The sequence below is a fragment of the Oreochromis aureus genome, linkage group 3, assembly GCF_013358895.1.
Source record: "Oreochromis aureus strain Israel breed Guangdong linkage group 3, ZZ_aureus, whole genome shotgun sequence".
NCBI lineage: Eukaryota > Metazoa > Chordata > Actinopteri > Cichliformes > Cichlidae > Oreochromis > Oreochromis aureus.
In genome coordinates, this window is record NC_052944.1 from 73542293 (window position 1) to 73558861 (window position 16569).

Sequence of the window (16569 nt, forward strand, 5' to 3'; positions counted from 1 at the left end):
AGATCATTTCTTGATTGACAATCAGCCTCATCTACACTCTTTCACTAACTCTGTGGATAATAAAGCAGCTGTCAGACTCTCAGTCTTACACTTACATTACACAGCAAATATAGTTTATTTAAAACTCTATGTCACTTGAAACACTAATTCCTGTGTCATGGCCTCTCACACTTATGGAACTGTCTAATAAATGAAATTCAGGAACAAACTCGCATCTGATGGTTAACAAAACTCTAATTTTCAAGATCCTCCACAGTGTCTACTTTTATATTTATATACACTTTAAAAAAAGTATTTCTTGCATGTATATATCTTAGGTTCTTTTTATGTTTTATATTTTTATATTCAAATATATTACATTGTATTAGTTTGATGGTGAGTTAATGCACCATTGTGCACTTGTCATGAACCGAAGTTCAGTGCACAAGCTGAACCCAGAAGCAGAGCCAACACACACGCAGGAGTGCGAGAAAATAAACTTTATTCTAACTAAAGGTGTCCCGGGAGGGTTAAGGAAAACACACGTGAAAATAGAGAAACCAAGTCACCGGGAGACGAGCCACGAAGGAACGCCGAAAACGGGACTGAGGGAGGCTGCAACAGAAAAAAAGAGAAGAATTACTAGGGCGCGGGGAAAAGCAGCATACGTGAGGGAGAGTATGACTCTTACAGTCAAAGCGGGGCCGTGAGAGCCGGAGGGAGGGGTGAAGGTCCGCGGGGAGCTCTAGGAAAGGCGAAGTGAGGGATACTGAAGGTGATCAAAAACTCCAGGCGGGCAGGTGGACAGGCAGGTGGCTCAAAAAACACGCCAAGCTGTTATCTGAGTGCACAGGGAAAAATCAGCGCTCATACAGACAAATAAGGGGTTTCACAATCACTTCCCCGTAGGCATACGTTACCGCTGTGAGACGACTACGGACTGGCGTGGAGCAGCAGGCTGAGCGGGATCAAATAGTCCACCTGATAATCGCCTGGGATGAGATGCAGGTGTAGAGTTAACAGCCACGCCCGTGGGCGTGAGTATCCCATCAGCTCCTCGGACGCCGGCCGCGGACCATTGTGCACTAACTGGTGTATGTTCGAAAAGACAATTACATTTTTGTTTTATTGTATGTCGACTGGTCATTGAGTTATGGCTGAACTAGGACTGATCTTGGGTTTGTTCCAGAGAGCAGATAAAACTGGTTTTGCTAACCGTCAGATGAGGGTTTGTTAAAGGAAAACAGATAATTAAAATTCCACGAACCACAGTGAATTTTTGACTCCAGGTTTGCATTTTTTATTTCCTCCATACCAATGTTCGGCACGCTCAGCTGATCTTGTCTGATATCAGAAGCTAACGACTGTGATTTGTGATTTGGTGCTATAGAAATAAACTGAATGAAACTGATTTGGATGCTATATTATATGTTTACACCTTTAAAAGTACGGGTCAGACCAGCTCTTGCTCACTGAATTCACTAAACAAACCAGCTCTCTCAAGTTTTCTGTTTAGTTTAATTTACCAATCATGATCCGAGCAGGTGAAACAGAGCCAAAGTTTGTGACAATGAAAACTGTGAATTTAAGTTCAACACAGGTTATTAACCCCATAAATGTCCTCGTACTCATCACTGCTTGCAGCTTTAATATAAAATGTGTTTCTTACGTTTTACTTTACTTTATTGATTTCTATAGGTTTTTAAATAGCTATTACGTTTTTGTTGTTTCTTTCAGTTTATTTTAACATTATGTTATGTAACTTTAATTTGGAAAATTTTATTCAATTTAAACTAAGAACTGTTTCGAGAAACAAGTTATTGAGCTTCACTGCTGTTGTTGCAGTGTAGGGTAAAAATGACCCCCTACCCCTCCTGGTTTTGTGTTAAAAGTTCTGGGGAGGTACATGAACTTCAAATCACATGCTTCTTCCACTGTAAAATCAGTTTGTTAGTTACACACTGTAGTTAAAGAATGTCAGCACTGTGGTTGACCATCAGATTTTCATGTACATGAGATTTATGATATATTTACGTTTTTGTATCAGACGTAAAAGAAACATGTCAGAAATGTGTGCTGGATATCTGTAATTATATCTAAAGATTAGCCTGAGACTACAACTGATCAACTGAGTCGCATGTTCATAAATGTGAAGTTTATCAGACACTGAAAGCTCGTGTTAACGTACTGAGTGAGAGTTGTCGTCCTGTTTTTGTTTCTTCCTGTTTATTATCAGGCCTTCAGGCAACACTGCATTAAAAGCAGAGCTGGTTGTGTGGTGCAAAGCAGTGCGTGCTAATAAGGATAGAATCGGTATAAATCAAATATATTTTGCGATGGAAATGAAATGCTGAGTATCTTGATAAACAAGTCCCCAGAAAAGGAGTTTGACATTCTGAGCCAACACACAGTTCAGCCCTCGGGGCTCAGCTGTGAAACACTTCAGTTACTCTGACTCCACCTCTGTCAGAAACCAGTCAGAGCAAGCTGTGAAAACACCCACCCAACCAACCAACTCCCATCACCTTTCACTTTATTTAATAACATGTTTTCTTGTCGGGTTTTAATCTCTGGCATTCTCAAACAATTGAGCCATCGTTGGACATCTGTGTGAAATGTCTGCTGTAACGTCTGCATCTCTCTGCTGGACTTTACTGTCTGTCTGCCTCCTGCTCGTCACTGCAGGTGAGATTAAACTCTTTTTGAATCAAACAGGATTTCCTGAAGAGTTCTGTAAACATTCATGATGTAAACAAACTCTAAAACTGTTCAAAATCACGCCATATTAGTGCAACATGTCTGGAATGGAGATGTCCGCTGGGCTTTATTGGTGTATTTCTGTGCATATGTGGGAACATATTTATTTCATAGATCCTGAGATTCAATATATTGTATTAGTCTGATAGCAAAATGAATGCTCAATATATTGTATATTCTGAGTTACAATAAAATAGTTATTCTGTTCTATTCTATGACCTGCCAGATCACTCGCCAGGTAAAGAATGTAAGCTGAATTAGAAGTGATCTGGGGCCTGTTACAAAGAGCAGATTCAGATTTGTCCTAACCGTCAGATGACTTTGTTCCACAAAGAGAGCCAATTAAAACTGTGTCTGCTCCACTGAGTTTTCATCCTACTCCTGTTGCAAGTTTTTCAATTTTGTCATAAGAACAAAATGTCAACGGTCGTGTTTGATCTTTACACCTTTACAGAAGTTGGTGTAAATCTGGAATAAATAATTCTTCTATTGGAGCTGGACTCAGTGTATGAGCAGAGGCAGCTCTTTTTCTTTTATTAACTCTGTGGGTAATAAGGCAACTGTCAGGCTCTTAGTCTGTTACCTTACACTTATGTTATACACAACAGGCAATCTTTAATAATAAAAAAAAGAAAACAGCTTCTGCAACACTTCAACAAAACCAACCAGGAAATATTTGTCAACCTAATAAATGCTATCGTACAAGTGTCTGAATACAGGCTGCAGATGTAAGAGTTATTGCACTGTATTGAATTGTGTTCACACAATGAAGTAAATTAAACTGAAGTGAATTGAATTTATTGATTGTGCTAATGATTTAATGTTTTATATTGTCAAGTAAAAGACACTAAAATTAAATGCATCTGAGCAACATTTCAACATGTATCCAGAACAGATATCTGTAAATGTAAATTTTGAGCCCAGACATGTGAAACCTTGATCATAACAGAGCGTGGTGAAGGAGTTTAGCTTAATCCAGCATCTGGTAAAGTTTAAGCTGGTTATAGAAAAATGCTGAATGTTAGTAAAAACACAAATGTCATACATATTCAGATGGACGTGCTGCTCTTCTTCAGTGAGATTCGCTCAATGAACTCAATGCGGATCATATTTTCTTAGACATCAACCTCCTCGTACTCCCCTCTGGTCCTGGTTAGCAGAGCTCAGCGATCTCTGTCTGACTGGCTGCTGCTGCAGTTACTTTAACCTCTCTGCTCTGTGTCAGACCAGAAAATCATCACAGCTGAGCCGGGACAGACGGTCATCCTGCCATGTCGAGCTCCAAACAACGACATCATCGGTGTAGAGTGGAGCAGAGCTGATCTGCAACCAGAACATGTCTTTCTTCACCACGATGACACGTTTGATCCAGTAAACGAGCGTCCGTATTTTGACAACCGGATGGACCTGCAGGACAGACAGATGGAGGACAGAGACGTGTCTTTGGTCCTGCAGAAAGTGACGTCTGCTGACACTGGAGTGTACGAGTGTCACGTCTTCATGAGAGGAACAGACCCCAGGAAGAGAGCTAATCCGGACGGTGACCCCATCTGCATCATCCAGCTGAGGGTCAATGATGCAGAAAACTGAATAAAAGTTTAAATAATTATTATGTAGCTTTAATTTTTTTCCTCTTTTTAGCCCTTTTTAGTTAAGTTCTTAATCAGCAGCTGTATTTTGATCATATAACAACTTTACCATCTGCTTCAAATAACTGAAAACACTAATCTGATCCCTTCAGTCAGTTCCTGGGCAGTGAGACGTTCCCCAAATCCTAAAGTTAAACTGTGATCTGTTTCTAAATTTAGAAGAAGGTTTGCTGGATAGTTTTGTGACAGAAGCAATGATAGGAAAATATTTCATCATAAAACTGTTGGTGAGGTGAAGCTGAACTTTGAATCACGCAAGTCTGTTTTAACGTCTTTGTTAAAGAAGGTAAACATACGGGTTGGGTCTTACTGGATGTTGAGCTGGAATTGTACAGGAAATATGTCGGAAATGATTGACATGTGATAATAATGTAACAAGATCAGCCTGAGGCTACAACTCAGCTGCTGTTTGTCTCTGTGTAGTCTTCAATCTGTGTCGCCTGCAGTTTAACTCAAGTGCTTTTTTGGTTTCTATAGAGCTGGATCAGTAGGTTTGCAAGTAGGTCTTTACAGGAACATGATCACCGGCTGCAAACACTGATAAGAACAGAGGCGTTCTCATCACAGAAACATCACTTCAGTAGCTGACTGACCAGCTAACATCTATTATTTACTGACTGCCAAGGACTGAAAAAAAAACAAGTACAGAGTCAGATATAAACAGGACAATGGAAGTGAAACTAGTCAGTCCCAGCGTGTTATTTAATGACATACAGAATATGCCTGCTGACATCAGGAGTAATGAGAAGTTACCTCAACTCAAAGCTGCTGAACCGCATTCCCTTAACATATCGACACAGTTGCTGCATGTATACAAGCGTGGCAAGTTTACTTTATGTTTCTGTGATCGTGTTATGCTTTCCAAGAATATGCACTCCTGTTCCTCCTGTCAGTCAGATCTCTGGGATATTAAACCCAAACTGAGAGCAGAAGAAGTGTTACAAACACATTAATAAATAAGGTCCTGTTAATAAGAGCGAGCTCACAGAGTGAATCTGACCTCTGACCTCCCGAGGGCCTCAAAACTTGAGCTGGTTCATTTGTCTTAAGTTCATTTGTTGACACTGATTCACTTTTTCTTGGTGTTTAACAGAGAAAACCTGCAGCAGAGCTTCTGTCCATCCATCTGATTCACACGCAGTGATCTTTATGTTACTGAAAAGGTTTGGAAAAGAAAGAAAATCATTAAATAAATGTTGGAAACTTTCCACGTGGCAGATACTTCTCTGTCAGTGCTGCTCTCCTTATTTCTCTTTTTCACTTCACTCACAATTAAATGTTATTTATTATTTTAAACCAATAATCACTTTTTTTTTTTTTTTACAAATCTGCTACTTTTTAAGAAGATTCAGTCAAACACGTTGGTTTTGAGAGGAAACGGCAAACACGTAAAATGAGAGGTCAGCGGTAAAGGCTTGATTATACTCCACAGACAGTGTCTGAGTGCTCACTCTGCACATGTGCACTAAAAGAACATTTTCTCTGGTCCACTGAAGTCAAACAGTGTATTATTGTAGAGTCCACCTTTCAATAGAAAGCACCTTGAAGCGACTGTTGTTTTTGATTTGGCACTATATAAATAAAATCGAATTGAATTGAATTAACATCATGCTTTATGTTTCCAAATCTGTTATCTTAGTAAAACACAATAAAATAAACTGTGTGTGTGTATGTGAATATGTGTGGGCAGAATGTGACCTTTAATGGAAAGGTTTTGCTGTTATGTCAGTAATTACAAGGTTTTTAGTCAAACTGATTTTGCTGCTCTCCTGTGAAGCTGTAGATGAAAACTGTTTGTTTGTTTGCCTGTTGTTTGGTTTAGCAGAGCCAACACGATGGCAGACTAAAGGCCAGCACACCCCGCTTTGTATTCTTACTCACATTTGAAAGGTCATAAAATGGTTAAAAAAGTCTCAATTTTTTGCACAGCACATTGTTATAATAATCAATAATAAACGAGTTATTGCTAATTTTACAATGAACTGATCATTATAGGCATTCAAATATTTACCATGTAATGCACCAGTGTCATCAATAGATGGCAGCAGAATTTAAATGCTTCACAGCTTTCAGACTCTGGAGTTTCTGCTGAGCAGCAGCGAGATGTGACTCACATTTTCATTCTGCTGAAGTTTGTCAGACTTACTCCTCAGACAAAGAACAATTAAGATACAGAAAACTGTGACAAAAAAGGTAAAGATGAAGAAAATATTGATTTATTATATTTTTTTATAATATTTTTGTTTTAAATTTCTTTTATTACCAGTTATTTAAGGGTTTTTTTGGTATTTTTTTATGTTTTTTTTTTTTTTAATGTATTTGTTAGTTTGTTTTATCAGTAGAATCTTATGAAAGAAACAAAAAGAAAGACCAGAAGCTTGGTTGCAGTTGTTGGACTGGTGGCTCACTCTCATCTGCAGAAACTGTGAACACACAAACACAAAGGAGCAAAATAAGCAGCTGTGCACAGAACCAAAGCTTTCCCTCAGAAACTACAAACATATTTACAATGATCATTATCAGAGGGTTTGAATGAATAAACAAAGGCCTTTATTTCATTATTGCAATTCACTCAACAATTAGAGATGGACCGATCCGATATTAGGTATCAGTATCGGTCCGATACTGACATAAATTACTGGATCGGATATCGGTGAGAAATAAAAGATGTAATCCGATCCATTAAATATATAAAAAAAACACCTCACAAAACTTGCCACACGGCGTAACTCGGCTCATAACCGTAGCAGTCGGAGCAGTGTGCTCACATGATAGAGCGGCTGTGTGTATTTGCAACACGTTCTCACTCCCAACTCGTCAAATGTGTGACGCATGGTCAGGCTCCCTCTGCTTCACTTATGGACGCGCAGGGTACCCCCCTCGCGTCGAGAATTGACGTGCAGGGTCCTCCTATTGAATACTATAGCGCTCCCTAATCGTTGTTTATTGACGACAAGAGATTTCCGCGGAAGAGCCTGTTGTTCGTATATTTATATATTTCCGAAATCACATTGTAGTGACGTATACAGAACACAATATATTATATAATGTAAGCAACTACCTGAGAAACAGCAGATACAGCAGATAAATTAATTATAGGCCATTACTTTTGCATTTATGGAGGGAGAGGTGTATGCTGGGTAATGGCACAGCTAGCGACTGGGTGACTTTATTCACCCGCTTCGGCTGTTATCAGTCCATACAATGGGCGTTATTAGCAGACATCAGTCCCATAGATATGGGCCATCCACCTGCTAGATTGTTCAGAAGGTTGTTATCATCCATCCAGACGGAGGATCACTAACAGGAGCGTGGAAGACTCCAGAATCCACTCTGGCTGGAATCCGGTGGATACAGCAGTGTTACAGGTAAGACCATTTAAACGGACAGCATTTATAGAATGACTATTAAAAGTCAGCGAGTGTCAATAATGTTAATGTGGTTATGTTAGTAATACACCGAGTGCTAATATAACAGCTTTAAGATGCATTTGTAGATATTATTACGTGTTTTACCGTCTTTATGGTGCTAGCTTAAAGTTACGGTGTAAACGTTAGCTTATATTGTAGTAAAGCTGTTACTGTTTAAACGATGTTAGCACAGAAATATTAGCTTCTGTCATGACTGATGAAGTTACTAGTTAATAAAGTTTCCAGTAAAGTGATTAATCGCAGCCACAGATTGACAGTAAATATCTCGATTAGCTTCAATGCATCTGTAATAAATATGTGCAAGTTTCAGTGCTTCGTTTAAACTGTATGATACTTATACTGACCCAGGGTCAGTGTAAATACAATCCTAGCTGTGTGAACAAAGCCTGGCTCCTTTAATCCTGCATGACAAACCTCAGGATGCAGGTTATTATTACTCTTTCCTGCTGGCACACCTGTCACACCTGAGAGTCAGCTAGAAACTTACAGTGACGTGGACATCATGCAAAGACTGCCAGACTCTGTAATACTGTAAATGATCAGTGACTCAGGTTAACACTAAACTTTAAACAGTACCTCTGTGTCTCTGTGTGTGCTGAACATCTGGAATCAGATTGAGTCAGGCTGCATCAGCTGAATCTGTTATTTGTAAATATCAATATTTTTTATTCAGGTGTGGGGATAATATGTAAGACTGCAGTGAAGCGATGTACCAGATTAATCCCTGGCCAAAGGCATCGTACTTAAATCAGACTACTGATCCAGCCACATCAGCCTTCTGTGAGGTCTGTTTAAAGTAGACTTAAAATGAACTGCAGGTTCCTGAGAGGTGGACTGTGAGCACAGAAACACATGTTCATACATACAGCTGCAGCAAGCTTACATTAATTTTAAATAGATTTGTTACTCTGATGTCTGTCTCTGTGTTAGTCCTCTGACAGACTGGTACCTGTCCAGGTGTGCTCTACCTATGACTACTGGGACAGGCTCTGGCTCCTGTAATAGAAATTTTCTATTATTCTCATTTAAAGTATTTAAGTGCTTATGCATATGCTTAGTTGTGACACTGTTATAGACTGTTCAGTGAAAGTTTCTAAAACTAGATGAACTTACTTCAGCGTCAGCAGTTTGAGAAAACAACTCCCTTTACAGGTGCTGATAAGGCCAAGGGCACAAAACAGCGTAACCATTGATCTGTTAGGTTTCATAGCGAGGTAGCGTGAAGTGTGGTATGATCAGTTTGTAACTTCCTCTTTCTTGGAATGCAAAGGAGTGTGAGCACCACTTCTGTGGCAGAGCTGACATGACTGTGAACTTAGATGTTTGATGTGTGTTGGCTCTCCTGCACGCAGTAATAAATAGCTTGATCACAGCAGATTTTATTTACAAAATTCCACGACACGCCCCTCCCACTGTGAACCTGAATTGAATATTCAGAAGAAAATGAATGGATAGACTGACATTTGTTTAAATACTTCTAGAAATCTGAGCTGTTGGTGTGTCCTTGGATTGTGTGGTAATAATATTAGAGCTGGCAATCTTTCTTACTGAATCTCTACTCTGAGTCATGTTACCTGAGATTAATTCTATGTTTACCTGACAGCCTGGACAAATGTGCTGTGTGAAGGATGTAAATCAAATCAGATCTTAACTGCTTACATTTAAGGAGCCTGGTCATATTTAATTGTAATATGAACCAATGATTTTCTGATTGCTGATTCTAAGAGAGTCTTTGTGGAAATCCTGTTTGGCTTTTTGTCATTTTAATTCTCTTTTCTGTTTTCCAGAACAGTTCTCCACAGTCACTGTCCACATGGGTCAGTGGGACCAAGAAGCACTCTGCTAATGTGGGACTCTGACCAGCAACATCCAGCAAGACCCAGGCAGCGTTTTCTATCTCCCAGCTGCAGTTTTTTGTTTGTCTGTGACGGGAGAGTCAGATTTTTGTTGAAGCTGGAGGAACAGAGAGGTAAGTCAGTTTGTAGAGATCCCTCCCACCCTGGCTTTTATGTGCTAGATTTCTTATCTGAAACAGTAATATTTCAGTGACTGCTGCTTATATCACAGGTTAATACACGCTACTGATCCCTGATGGGAGAATCATCACCTCTGCCAACAAAGAAGCCTGGTGGATATTTGTTTACAGTCTGATGATGGGACATCATGCTCTGCATCTTCAAAGTTTGTCTCTTGATTATTATTCATACACAGTAATGTGAAGTATGCTCATATCTAGTATAACTGGACCAACCTGGTGCTCTTCATTTATGGAGGCTGTTGAGTCTGAATGTTGGATGTTGTGTGTCTCGTGTTCTCTGGGCTTTGTTGTCCTCAGTCTTTTTGCAGGATCAGAAAACAAAACCAGGATGACAATAAATGTTTCTTCTCCAATTGGATGATGATAAGACTGTGACACGGGATGCCACCTTTAGTCTTGTGATGAAGCAAAGCTCAGGAAGAAGTGTGATTAAATGGTACCCACATGTGTGCTGCTGAGAAGGATGTACAGGGGCACCTGCAGCCAAATCCAAGCCTCCTCAGGTTAGTTGTAGTTGCAGAATGCTTTAGGACTGAGACAGCTGAGGCATCAAATGTTTGATTAAACGGATGAAAAAGAGAAGTTTCTTCCCTATAATTATCACTTTTTAAAATCTGTAGCAACTTCAGGTCTGTCAGCGTGCTGAGGTCATAGAAACAAGAAAAGAAGCTTCAGAGTGTTGTTTACAGTTTTCTGTCATCATGATCTCCCCTGAAGTTTATCACTATTAGGCAAGCAGTAAGTCCACAATACTGTAATGATGATTCTGACTTTGGTCACGGTTGCATAATATTTTAATAATATACAATTGTTTTTTGTAATTCATATTTTTTCTGTTAATCAAAAATTTACTTTGTGAAATTTGTATTTGAGAATGAAGAATGTGACAATATATTTTTGTTCAATATTTAATTTCTTTCAGTTGCAATTGTTAAATCAAAAATAAATAAAAATATATTCTAATTTAGCAAACTAATTTATCAAAATATATATACATATATCTGTATTAGTTTTATACATTAATTTGACACCTGTATTGAAAATACCATATTGTATTCATACAGAATCAGTTTGGTATCATTGTTTGTCTGATTGCTGAAACTAAGAGCTAGTTTTGATCTAAAGTATCCAAAGTTGAGCTCTAATGTTTCTTCACCCTTGTGTGTGTGATATGTGATTTCCTACATGCTGACAGAGCAGAGCGGCAGTTTGTGCTCAGAGATGGTGACGGTGTGGGAGAGCGGTGGTGTTTCCTCAGAAGAACTAGCAGAGTCACAAAGGGCACGAGTCCATCTCACCACCTTGACTTGTTGATCAGTGGACACACTTGTCTCCCCTTTAAAGGAGACACTCTTAGAGAGAGACAATCAGAGTCATCATAAAATGTTAGTGCTTTCAAATACACAAACATTTTTAAAGGACAAAAACGAACATCCAACTTTGACTGTAATACAATTAAATCTTTGCATGTGTGTTTTCATGTTTTTATTTTTTTTTATTTATTTTTTTTTTTTTATTTTTTTTTTTTTTTCAATAGACATTTAGAAACAGACCTTCATAACATATACATCACATGGGGATACTTCTTGCATCTGTTGTCTGCCCTTATTGCCGAAATAATATTTTAGTTCATATCCTGTTTATAAGAAGAAAAAAGAAAAAGAAAAAAAAACAAACAAGCAAACAAACAAACAAAAAAAAACTTACAACCATAACAATAATTGAAAGAAACAGACAGAGAAAAAAAAAAAAAAAAAAAAAAAAAAAAAGAAGAGGAAAAAAAATAAAAATAAATATGTACTGATAGGGAGTGATCTTACTCTTACATACTCTCATACTTCATAACTACTGGTTTGTGAAAGTAAAATCTGGCCTATGAGGCGTGACATATTTGACCCATTTTTCCCAATATAATGTAAATTTATCCAATTTATGATTAACAAAAGCTGTTATCTTTTCCATTTTATAAATGTCCATTGTGATGTCCATCCATAGATTTATAGTTGGGCTCTCCGATGATAGCCATTTTCTGGTAATACCCTTTTACAGGCCACCAGCAAAATATTTACTAAATGTTTATCGCCGGCCATTCCTGAGGTACGTGTCCAAAAACATAGTCTTACTCTCAAGGGTATTTCACATTGGAAAATGTACTGTAGAGCGTTGTGTATTTCTCTCCAATAGTCCCTCAGAACAGAGCAATCCCAAAAAATATGGTAGTGGTTTGCACTTTGATTTCCACAGTTTCTCCAACAGACAGGGGGGTTATTATCATAATGAGACTTCTGGGAGGGTGTTATAAAATACCTAATTAGGCTCTTCCAGCCAAATTCCCTCCATTTTTGGGAGCTTGTACACATCCATTGATACTTCCATATTGCCGTCCATTCTTCTTCAGATATATTTATCCCTCCTTCCTTCTCCCATTTTATTTTAATATATGAAGTTGAATGTAATGTCAAGTCCAAAAGACCCTTATACAGACATGAGACAATTCTATCGATAGTTTCTGACTTATAGCTTTTTATAAACAAATCAATCAAATGTGTGCCCGTCTTTGTTGCATTTTTCATCTTTATATCAACATAATGCCGTAGCTGCAGATATCGGTAGAAGTCTTGTTTTTCTAGTAAATATGTCCTTTTAAGGATTTCAAAACTAAGCAGTTTTCCATCTTTCATTATACTACATAGGTCTGTAATACCCTTAGCTATCCAATCCTTGAAACTAGAATCCAATTTATTGGGTATGAACTCTGAGTCATAAGCACACCATTTAAGAGCTATAATGTTAGCCTCTAGTTTATGTTCCTTTATAACAGTTTTCCATGTTTTTAGGGTCTGTTTCACCCATGGGTTATCCATGTTATTTATGTAAGTTTGTAAATTATTATCAGCTAAAATTGCCTGGATGGGAATAGGCAACATTTTTTCCTCAAGGTTTTTCCATTGGGCAGTGTATGACGGGTTACACCAGCATATCACTGCTCTCATCTGCGCTGCAAAATAGTAATATCTGAGATAAGGCAAGGCCCATCCTCCCTTTTGCTTAGCCAGCTGTAGAGTTTTGAGGCGAATCCTTGGTCTTTTACCTTGCCATATATACCTAGATAACATTTTGTCCCACTCGTTTAACTGGTTTTGGCTAATCTCTATTGGTAGGGTTTGAAATAAGTATAAGAATCTTGGCAATATATTCATTTTAATAGAGTCAATTCTTGAGCTAAGGTTAAAGAAAGGAATTAAGTTCCATCTTGCTATATCGTCCTTTATTTTTATATATATAGGTAAATAATTCTGTTCAAATAATTTTGTAAGATCTTTTGATAGGTTGATGCCTAGGTATTTAAAAGATTCTGTTTGCCATGCCAAGGGGTAACTACTTTTTATTTCTTCTGGTGGGCTATAATTATATGAGAGTAGCTGGGTTTTACCTATGTTGATTTTATACCCAGATAATTGGCCGTATTGTTCAAATGAGTACATCAATTTAGGTAAAGAGTACGTTGGGTGTCCGAGATAGACCAGTATATCATCCGCGTAACAGGCCAATTTATATTCCGTCCCTTTAATAATGATTCCCTTAATGTCTTCGTTTTGTCTGATGAATTGAGCTAATGGTTCCAAATATAGTGCGAAGAGTAATGGTGACCATGCACAACCCTGTCTGGTGCCCTTTTCTAGGGTAAAGCTGTTAGATAGGTATCCGTTGATTTTAATCCTAGCGGTAGGGTTATCATATAGTGCCTTTATAGTTTTAATAATTGTATCATGGAAGCCGAATTTATATAATACTCTGTAGAGAAAATTCCAGTTGACGGAATCAAAGGCTTTTTCAGCGTCTCACGCTTATCACAATTGCTTTAATTTTGTTTTTTGTATATGGTCCATAATATGTAGTGTCTTTCGAATATTGTCTTGTGTTTGGCGTTGGTGTATAAAACCTGTCTGGTCATTATGTATCAATGTTGGTAGAGACTCTTCTAATCTTTTGGCCATAATAGACGTATAGAGTTTATAGTCCACGTTAAGAACGGAAATTGGCCTATACGATCCACATTCCATTTTATCCTTGCCTTCTTTTGGTATGGCTGAAATTATTGCCTCCTTCCAGCTGGGTGGCGTTTGTGCCTTTTTCAAAACCCAGTTCAATGTGGGAAGTAGAACAGGTATTAATTCTTTTTAAATTCTTTATACCACTCTATGTGTAACCATCAGATCCTGGTGACTTGCTTAATTTGAGCCTACTAATTGCAGCTTTTAATTCTTCTTCAGTTATGTCCGCTGTCATTGTTTGATTTTGTTCTTCATCAAGAGTGGGTAAATCTAGGGAATTCAGGAAGCTGTCAATCTGAGTTACCGTCCCACCAGAGACTTCAGAATATAGGGTTTTATAGAATATTTCAAAAACTTCCTGAATTTCATTTAATTTATTTTTATCACCTTAGTTCTTGGGTCCCTAATTTTATGAATTGTATTTTCCGCTATCTTTTTTTCAGTTTCCACGTCAGTATTTTCGTAGATTTAGAGCTGCTTTCATAGTGTCTCTGTTTCAGAAACATTAAATTTTTCTTAATTTCTTGTATGGCTAGATTGTTAATTTCATTCCTAATATTTTTAATTTCTCTTAATGTATCCTGTGCAGAATCTATTTTATGTTTTCTTTCTAGTTCCTTTAGTTTGTTTTTTAGGTCCTCTAATTTCTTATTCCTATTTTTTTTCTTGAATGAGGATATTGTTATAATTTTCCCTCTTAGTACGGCCTTCAGAGTATCCCATAATATGGGAGGTGAGACCTCTCCAGTATCATTGAACTCTAAGAAGAAACTGATTTCTGATTTAATTTGTGCCTTAAAGGATGGGTCATTTAACAGGCTTGAGTTCAGTTTCCATGTATTATTTTTAAACCGTAGGTCAAAATCAATAGATAGATATATTGGTGCATGGTCACTTAGATCTATTGTCCCAATTCCACAGGTATGTATTTTATGCTTATCTTTGGCAAATGTTATAAAATAATCTATCCTTGTATAGAGAGCGTGAGAAGCAGAATAATAAGTATAATCCCTTTTATTAGGGAAAAGGTCTCGCCATATGTCGATTAAACCTACCTCCTCCAGAAGTGTATTTACCTTCTTATATAGGGATTTCATATCGTGAGTTTTCCTACTAGACGAGTCTAACTTTGGCTGTAGGTGTATATTTAAATCCCCTCCACAAATCAAAAGGCCTTCTGTTTCTGTTGCCATAATATTAATGATTTTTTGGAAAAAACTAATATCACTCCCTGGGGGGGCATATACGTTCAAAAGAGTGATTGGATTCCCATCTATCTTTCCTTTAACTAAAATAAATCTGCCTTCTTTATCACCCATTTCGGATACTTTTTCAAAATTTAATTTGCTTGAAATAAGGATTGCAACTCCTCTCCTATGTCCTGGTTTGTATGAAGAAAAGAACAAGTTAGTGAAGCCCATTCTCTTTAATTTTGCGTGCTCCTTATCTGACAAGTGGGTCTCCTGTAAGTAGGCTATATGAGCTTGTTCTGCTCTTACTTTAGATAGGATTTTACTACGTTTAATTGGGTTTAACAGCCCATTAACATTGAAAGAAATAAGTTTTACTTTGTCATTAGCCATGCGTATTTACTGTGTGACCACAAAATAAACAAAATAGAACTTAGTAGATCTACTCCTTGAACAAACAAAAACATCAAACATACGCAACAGTTAAAGAAATAAAGCTGTGGTTCCAAGGCTGGGGTCTCTAACAGATGACCCTGGGCTGTGCTAGAAATAACATCTAGCTGTGAGGGAAAGCCTCTCCCAGCTGTGGGCTGAGGGCCCCCACCATGGCACTTGTGAAAAGGGAGAGAAAAGTCTCTGTTCATTAAGCAGAAAGTGTGTCCTTATGCATCCCTCGCTTTACATATATATATATATTCTCATCCCAATGGGGTAGCGGTATGTACTAATAAATTGAGATAAAACGTAACACCGCCTGTTTTGAGTTCGATTTAATTTTACCTCACTTTAGAAGTCAGTCAGTGCTTATAACTCCTCTGAAGAGGGTGCGACCTGTCTTCTGAAGGCACGCAGTCTCTCCCTGATGTTTTTCTCTCGCTCCTCATCTGTCCCTCGCCGGTTCGGCCCTCCCGCTGTTTCCCAGGCGGTGCGGGACAGCTGCTCAGCTAGACTCTCCTTCGGTATAATGACACTGACTGATAGTCCTCTGTCCTTCATGTCGATGGTCGCCTCCTCCGCTGTCTGATACAGACGTGTTCCATCTTCATAAAACACTCGTAGTTTAGCCGGGGAACGGAGTGTGGAAGCGAATATTTTTCTGCTTTAACACCCGCTTCGCCTCTGCATATTCCTTCCTCTTCTGCAGTACTGCTGGAGGGTAATCCTGGTCAAAGTATATTGGCCTCCCGTTCAGAAAAACCTTCTTCTTTTCCCAAGCTCTGCGTAGTATCTCTTCTTTAACCTTATAGCGGAGGAATTTGACTATTATTGACCGCGATTTATCTTGCCTGTCTCCGGCGGGTCTTGATGCCAGCGCCGGTGCGCCCTCTCAATGTCAAGCTCCGCGGTAAGGTTTATCTCCAGCGTGTCCCGCAGTAGTTTTTCCACAAAGTCCGTCATAGACGACCCCTCGGCTCCTTCAGGAACATTATATATCCTTAAATTCTCCCGTCGGGATCTTCCTTCGTGGTC

At 38.3% G+C, this 16569-nt stretch overlaps 2 long non-coding RNA genes across 3 annotated transcripts; one reads left to right on the plus strand and one right to left on the minus strand.

Moving 5' to 3' along the window:
• Positions 1–464: 464 nt before the first annotated feature.
• On the minus strand, positions 465–1482 carry LOC116310430. Its single transcript, XR_004198716.2, has 3 exons — positions 900–1482; positions 671–820; positions 465–594 (listed from the first exon to the last, which is right to left on the minus strand). It is a non-coding gene; the product is annotated as an uncharacterized LOC116310430 (long non-coding RNA).
• A 7876-nt stretch (positions 1483–9358) lies between these two features.
• LOC120437565 lies at positions 9359–11089 on the plus strand. Of its 2 annotated transcripts, XR_005611240.1 has the most exons (4): positions 9359–9785; positions 9884–10357; positions 10475–10592; positions 11050–11089. It is a non-coding gene; the product is annotated as an uncharacterized LOC120437565 (long non-coding RNA). The 2 variants fall into 2 exon arrangements; XR_005611239.1 differs by lacking the exon at positions 11050–11089 and having other exon boundaries at positions 10475–10763.
• Positions 11090–16569: the final 5480 nt, after the last annotated feature.